This window comes from Lottia gigantea (genome assembly GCF_000327385.1).
Source record: "Lottia gigantea unplaced genomic scaffold LOTGIsca_292, whole genome shotgun sequence".
NCBI lineage: Eukaryota > Metazoa > Mollusca > Gastropoda > Lottiidae > Lottia > Lottia gigantea.
The window spans coordinates 71,456-79,465 of NW_008708953.1; positions in this window are offsets into that span (position 1 = coordinate 71,456).

An 8,010-nucleotide genomic window follows, 5' to 3' on the forward strand; every position below is an offset into this window, starting at 1 on the left:
CAAACTTGAGCCAAAAGTTTGTATTTGAAAAAGTTGTCTATAGGCCCTATTTGCCTCTATGGCCAATATGCATTGAAAATGTAAAAAATTATTTTCTGTTCTATGGCAGATATTTGAGTTCTGTTTTTTCTGACATGTCCAGATAGTCCATGTGAATATTGGTGCAAAATTTCAGCATTGTAGCTTTGTAACTTTTCACGCAAAAAATTTATTTGTCTTTGAGCACTTCTTGTGCACCAATATGCAGACTGCATATAGCTAGTTTGAAAACTTACAGATTTGGATTTGATTTCTTGTGTTTTTTGAAGTCCTTGGGGTCTAATTAGTAGGAAAAGATCAAAACTTGAGCCAAAAGTTTGTATTTGAAAAAGTTGTCTATAGGCCCTATTTGCCTCTATAGCCAATATGCATTGAAAATGTAAAAAATTATTTTCTGTTCTATGGCAGATATTTGAGTTCTGTTTTTTCTGACATGTCCAGATAGTCCATGTGAATATTGGTGCAAAATTTCAGCATTATAGCTTTGTAACTTTTCACGCAAAAAATTTATTTGTCTTTGAGCACTTCTTGTGCACCAATATGCAGACTGCATATAGCTAGTTTGAAAACTTACAGATTTGGAGTTGCTTTCTTGTGTTTTTTGAAGTCCTTGGGGTCTAATTAGTAGGAAAAGATCAAAACTTGAGCCAAAAGTTTGTATTTGAAAAAGTTGTCTATAGGCCCTATTTGCCTCTATGGCCAATATGCATTAAAAATGTAAAAAATTATTTTCTGTTCTATGGCAGATATTTGAGTTCTGTTTTTTCTGACATGTCCAGATAGTCAATGTGAATATTGGTGCAAAATTTCAGCACTGTAGCTTTGTAACTTTTCACGCAAAAAATTTATTTGTCTTTGAGCACTTCTTGTGCACCAATATGCAGACTGCATATAGCTAGTTTGAAAACTTACAGATTTGGATTCGATTTCTTGTGTTTTTTTAAGTCCTTGGCGTCTAATTAGTAGGAAAAGATCAAAACTTGAGCCAAAAGTTTGTATTTGAAAAAGTTGTCTATAGGCCCTATTTGCCTCTATGGCCAATATGCATTAAAAATGTAAAAAATTATTTTCTGTTCTATGGCAGATATTTGAGTTCTGTTTTTGCTGACATGTCCAGATAGTCCATGTGAATATTGGTGCAAAATTTCAGCACTCACTGTAGCTTTGTAACTTTTCACGCAAAAAATTTATTTGTCTTTGAGCACTTCTTGTGCACCAATATGCAGACTGCATATAGCTAGTTTGAAAACTTACAGATTTGGATTTGATTTCTTGTGTTTTTGAAGTCCTTGGGGTCTAATTAGTAGGAAAAGATCAAAACTTGAGCCAAAAGTTTGTATTTGAAAAAGTTGTCTATAGGCCCTATTTGCCTCTATGGCCAATATGCATTAAAAATGTAAAATATTATTTTCTGTTCTGTGGCAGATATTTGAGTTCTGTTTTTGCTGACATGTCCAGATAGTCCATGTGAATATTGGTGCAAAATTTCAGCACTGTAGCTTTGTAATTTTTCACGCAAAAAATTTATTTGTCTTTGAGCACTTCTTGTGCACCAATATGCAGACTGCATATAGCTAGTTTGAAAACTTACAGATTTGGATTTGATTTCTTGTGTTTTTTGAAGTCTTTGGTGTCTAATGCCAGAAAGCATTAAAAACTAAAATATAACTTTGGCTTCTGATTTTAATTTTTCCCATGGGTCTAATTAGGTGGACAAAATTTTCTTTTTTTTTAATTCTGTGGTATATTTCTAAGAATAACGCCCATAGTTCGTTTATTATAGCATTTTTTTTTATAGTTTGTAGATATTGTTAATGTGGATGTTCTCTAGGAACTTTGATTAGTGGCCATCAAAGTTTGGAATTCTGTTTACTTATTTACAAGGTTCCCTTGTTTTTTTTTTAAATAAATGGTTTTTTTAATTTGATTTTAACTCTTTTTTTTAAATGCGTCTTTTGTCTTTATAGGAGGCGAGAAAAACAGCAGGTTTCGGACTATATACAAGGTTTACAGAATTGTAATCAAGACAATAGATTTTAATCACAACAGTCATAGTAAGTGAAATTCACTCCTAACTAGTGACTTCTCGCTCAGTCAGTTTGCTTCGTTTATAGCAACAGGTAAGTCGACTTTTTGAAATTCTCTAAAATTTAAGATACATTTTTAAAAATGCCCCCAGCCTCCCTATTTGCCATAAGAAAGAAAATATCTAAGTTACATGTAAGACTCAAAGCAAAAATCCATTGCAAATTTGTGTTGAGATACGGGACTTTGAGGCAAAGCGTGGTTCTGAACTAGGAATCAAAATAAGAAATGTGAGTGAAAAAAGGCGGAATTCTATGGAATCAGAACTAAGGCCTGCTCGAGCCTGACCCCATTATCAAACTACTTTTATACATTTAATATAAAAGGAAAATGACTCCAAATGGTTTCACGGTCAAGCTTCTTTATATGTCGAAACGTTTCATGAAATTTTAACTTGTAATTTTTAAGTTAAAATGTCATTACAATGACATGAAATTGCTTTGAACAGGGGATATTTTCAAAGACTATGTGTAATTATTCAATATAATAATATTGTGTTTTGTCATTTCGTTTCAGGTCAGGGTGCTCAATAGCGGTTTTTACTATTGAGTTAATACACCATGGTTGGATATTATTCCTGTTGAGGTTAGTATATGATAGTTGTAGATTATAAGGGTATAAAATTGTGAACTTCATATGCAAATAAATCGTACGTCTATAATTGCTTGCTTGGAAATGGTTTATCAAGCGTGTTTGAGTTCGTCTGATGATTGTGACCCTTGATACAGCAGATATCATGATGAGACAATTCGGTACAAACTATATGACCTGAGAATGTTACTAGATACCTGGAAGTGACAACAGCCAAATCTTACAATTTGTTTAGTTTATTGGACTAAAGTTTAAATTATGATTCTGAAAAGTGTTACATATAGATTTTAAGTGAGCTTGATCAGAAAAATAAAAAGAAATAATTATAACCTCGTAAAACACAAAGTTTATTTTTATTTTCTATTCTTTTTTTACTATGGCGTTTTCTTACATTTCAGTGTTTCGAGTATAGTAGCTCGTCTTCAGCTACGGACAACATGGTTAGATATGGTGTGCAACCTAGGTTTTTGGAGGTAGTTCACACGGAGCAAAATTTTCACGTTTTCGGGTTGGGCTCGCGTGTAGTTTAGTTGTGGCAGCCTGTGGGCTACCTTGTTAGGGCCACCTAGGTTGTACTCGGCTAAGCTGCCATATCCTGTCCACCCAGCCTCTCTTGAAACAAATGGAGGTAAGTTAAGAGTAATTTTCATTTCATAATCGTCAGAAACTTGTTCACTTCTTCCTGGTCGATTTAGAAAAGGTGTTCGAGTTTACTTTATATATTACCCTTGATTCAGTAGTCTAATATTTTAATCACTGAGAAGTAAATCCCACTATCTCCAGCCAATATGACCAACAAAAGTCATGTCTCAATTGGTATAGCTATTCAAATCTATACATAATCATTTTGTGCACAATTGTTCAATGAATTTAATTGGTTGAGAATTGATTTATATCATTGATGGGACTTGAAGGATCAAGGGTAAGATAAGAGAAGCTCATTCACCTTTATTTGATCAAGATAGGCATATTCAGAAAAATTAAGTTTGTTATGGGGAGTAATTTCCCTCGAAAGCAGGGAATCAGGATTGATTTTTTCTCTTCTTAAAATATAGACCAAGTATGGGGATCGGTATGAAGAAACATCCAAATTTTTCTGAATCGGCTCTGTCAAAACTAGGTAGAAATGAACAAGTTTCAGACTAATACCTGATAACAAAAACTCGCGCACTATCCACACAACAATACGGTTATGATGTTGAGAGGATCTGAATAAGGGAACCCGTAGAAATAAATGCAACAAAATATGTAAAAGCAGACTGTCACTATTGATTGGATAACCTCTAGTGAAAAATTTCCAAAACTTTGTCGATTGGCATAACGTGAACCCATAAGTCGTCCAACCTATTTCAGGGTTTGAAAACTATATCATACACTCAAATATACAGTTTATATTTTGTGATGAAATAAATAACGTAAAAAATTTTATTTTAGGTGTATACAAATAGAGCTTCATTATATAAGAATAAAGTGCTTATGGTGTGGCATGGAAGCTCCTCGTGTAAGTTTCACATTATCATATTTTACCAATTCTTCATGTTCTGGCATATTATGCATAAAGTCTATTGGTTCAAATATTACTTGGGAGCCTTGGTGTGCTACAGGCTTTGCGTCTGAAAGATCTCTCGACATTTGGACGTCGAAAAAAGAAGGCTGATACTATGGTCCTGACATTATTAACTTCGTTGCACTGCTAATGGCGGTCGTGGTTTCTAATTAAGGATAGTGACCTTGTCATCGTTCCCATCCCAGTCAACCTAATCATAAATTTCAAGAGGTTGGGACCACGGATCAGTTGGTTAAAAAGATCCTAGGTGAACCTATGTTGTTAAAATGGTTGTTTGTTCTTAACAGCACCTTATCTTATCCAAATTTTCCCTTTTCAATCTGCTACTGATTTTGACAACTCGGTATCCCTTGACTGTTTTAGGCACCTCTGAATTAAGAGTGGGTGATATTACATTCTTATTAGATATCTTTCTGTATACAATTTTAAAACATTTCATCCAAAATCTAAATCCAATTTATGTTTATCAACCAAACATTTGGCTGCTTTTGTGTTTTTTTTATACAGTTCAAAATTGCTCCTTGAATGGAGATTCTCTTGAAATTTCTAGATCTTAGCGAACATCTTTTTCGTCAACCAATGAAATTGTAAAATCAACTTGTTAACATAATAAGCTATGTGAACTTAAGTTCCATGCCAAGTTGCAAAGTGTGATCAGGGTGATGATTCAGTGTGAAAGGGAATATGAAATTCCTTACCATTGTCTTTTTGCTAATCAATTCGGACTCGTTGAACATTTGCTGCTTATAATTTAATGCTCAAACAAATGCTGATTTTTATAGCTGAAATAGTTACTAATTTTTTAAGTTCTCTAACGGTTAGGCTTGAAACAATAATTGTCCTTAATATTTAAATCAGTCCGGTCTAAAACTTAAACAGGGGTCCGTTGTGTTGAAACATTGCTGATGAAATTTGCTGCTGTGTTGGGGTTCGCTCGTTGATTGTACGTTTTGGTTCGTTACTATTTTGGTTTGATTAAATTTCAGATTAGAAAGGGTAAATCGTCTGGTAATTTACCTGCCCACTATAGCACTGCCACAATAGGAGTGTTCTGGGGTCATGGCCTGTATGACTCTACAGATCCTCCTATTCACAGATGAAGAACAGATGAAGTGGCGCGCGCCAACAGATGAAGGACAGATGAAGGACAGATGAAGAACAGATGAAGAACAGATGAAGAGGAACAGATGAAGAAGTAGGGCGATTACTCCGCCCATTTTTGGTAAGTTGATCTTGAAATTTTTTAGACAGATTGCTGCTCATTTAGTTTGAGTTTTGGAATCCTGGCGTCATTTGCTTTCCATCTAACAAATGATACTGAATGGGTTCTAATTTGTATTGGAATGGAGTTTCCTCAGTTTCTCCACCCACTTTGAATAAGTTGATCTCAGGCTTATTCAACATTCTGAGGACAAACTGTAGCTCCATCAGAAACATAATTGACATACAATCCGTACAGATGAAAAAGTATCCGCAATTCCTTAAACCATTTTTGTAGGAAGGTCTCAAGTTTTAAACATTTTGAGGACTGTACGTCATTCATTAGATGACTAAGGACCAGCATGTTGACAAGATCTTCTTGAACCTGAGTTCTTACTCTTGTAAAAAATAGATTTGAATTTGTGTATTTTCACATGGATCATATCGAGACTGCTGATGGTATCTGATTTTCACAAAATCTTGAAGGTTTGATTTGATTGTTTTGATGACTTGTATAGAAGTTTCGATTGCCGCTTCAGAGGCTGGTCGTGTTTTGGTTAACGAAGTTGTATTGCCTCTACAGATTTTTATTTCTTGTAATTTCTCTATGACTTATCCAAACTCACTTTTTAAATTTGAAGCATTACGCTTGTCTTTTAAATGCAGCCTTTTGGTTTTAAATCTGATTTCTGTCACTATCAGTTTTTACCTTGTGTTGCGTTAACTGTTATCTGCAGTGGATAAGTGAATAAGACGCTTTTTTGCTAATCTGAAATCCAGGGTTGTTGGATGGAACAATAAACAGAGGCTCTCTGTGCTACAGGCTATCACGTTAAATATCCCTAAACAGTAAGAAATCGATAATGAGTTTCATATTAATTAAGAATTTAAAAGTTCTTTACAGAAAAGTAAGACGTAATGCTAATATTGCTTTTGGTTCTATAAGAATTTTAGTGACAATTAAGGGAAAGGTAGGGGATTTAGGTTCTTGATTCCTTGGACAGGTTTGAAGTTCTTAATTCCTTGTCCAGGTTTGAAGTTCTATCGAAGTAATTGAACATAAAAGACCTAAAATCAAGTCGTTGTGATGAATATGACCGGCGTGGCTGAAATTAGCAGCGCAGTTGGAGAGGGGGGGCTGGACATTCCCTCCCTCCCTCCTTCAGCCTCGACAGTAATTGCCCTGATTGAGTCCCTATTTGTACCTATGTTTTGTACTCTGTGAGGCTGGCCCAGCCACTGTAAGCTGCTAAAACCTTGACTGCTTCGTGCAGTTTTACATTAAAAAGTATAGAATAATTAAATGAAATTTGGGCAACATTTGTATACCTAAATATATCATGCATTTTTATACGCCCACATGAATATGTGGTCGTATATTGTCGTCGCCCGTCGTCGTCCGTCCGTCGGTCCGTCCGTCAACATTTCTTGTGAGCACTATAGAGACTACAGTTTTCACCTGAATTTGATAAAACTTGGTGTGATGCTTTAGATTGATAAGATCTCGGTCAAGTTGGAATTTGACATATTTTCGATGAACGGTTTTTGAGATATTGCCCTTGACTTAGAACGCCTTAAAATTTGTTAAAAATTGTTCGTGAGCAGGATTGAAGCTACAGTTTTCATCCGATTCTGATGAAACTTGGTATAATCATTGGAATTGATAAGATCTCGGACAAGTTCTAACTTGACGCATTTTTGATGAACGGTTTTGAGTTATTGCCCTTGACTTTGTTAAAACGTGTTGAAATTTGTTAAAAAAAAGTTTGTGAGCAGGATTGAAGCTACAGTTTTCATCCGATTCTGATGAAACTTTGTGTGATCATTGGAATTGATAAGATCTCGGACAAGTTCTAACTTGACGCATTTTTGATGAACGGTTTTTGAGTTATTGCCCTTGACTTTGTTAAAACGTGTTGAAATTTGTTAAAAAAAGTTTGTGAGCAGGATTGACGCTACAGTTTTCAACCGATTCTGATGAAACTTGGTGTGATTATTAGAATTGATAAGATCTCGGACATGTTCTAACTTGGCGCATTTTCGATGAACGGTTTTTGAGTTATTGCCCTTGACTTTGTAAAAGCGCGTCAAAATTTGTTTGTGAGCACATTAGAAGCTACAGTTTTCAACCGATTCTGATGAAACTTGGTGTGATCATTGAAATTGATAAGACCTCGGACAAGTTCTAACTTGACGCATTTTCGATGAAATGTTTTTAAGTTATTGCCATTAACTTACGAAAAACGCGTCAAAATTTGTTTGTGAGCACAATAGAAGCAGCCGATTTTGATGAAACTTAATGTGATCATTGGAATTGATAAGATCTCGGACAAGTTCTAACAAGAGATATTTTTGATGAACATTTTTTGAGTTATTGCCCTTGACTTTGTAAACACGCGTCAAGGGTTGCTTTTTGGCCTTGATTAGAGCTGTGTGATTTAATTGTTTGTTGTATTTGGGTAATTGATATTGATTTTAAAAAATTTTGTGGAATTATTATTTCTTACAGCTGCCATTGGGCGTATGTT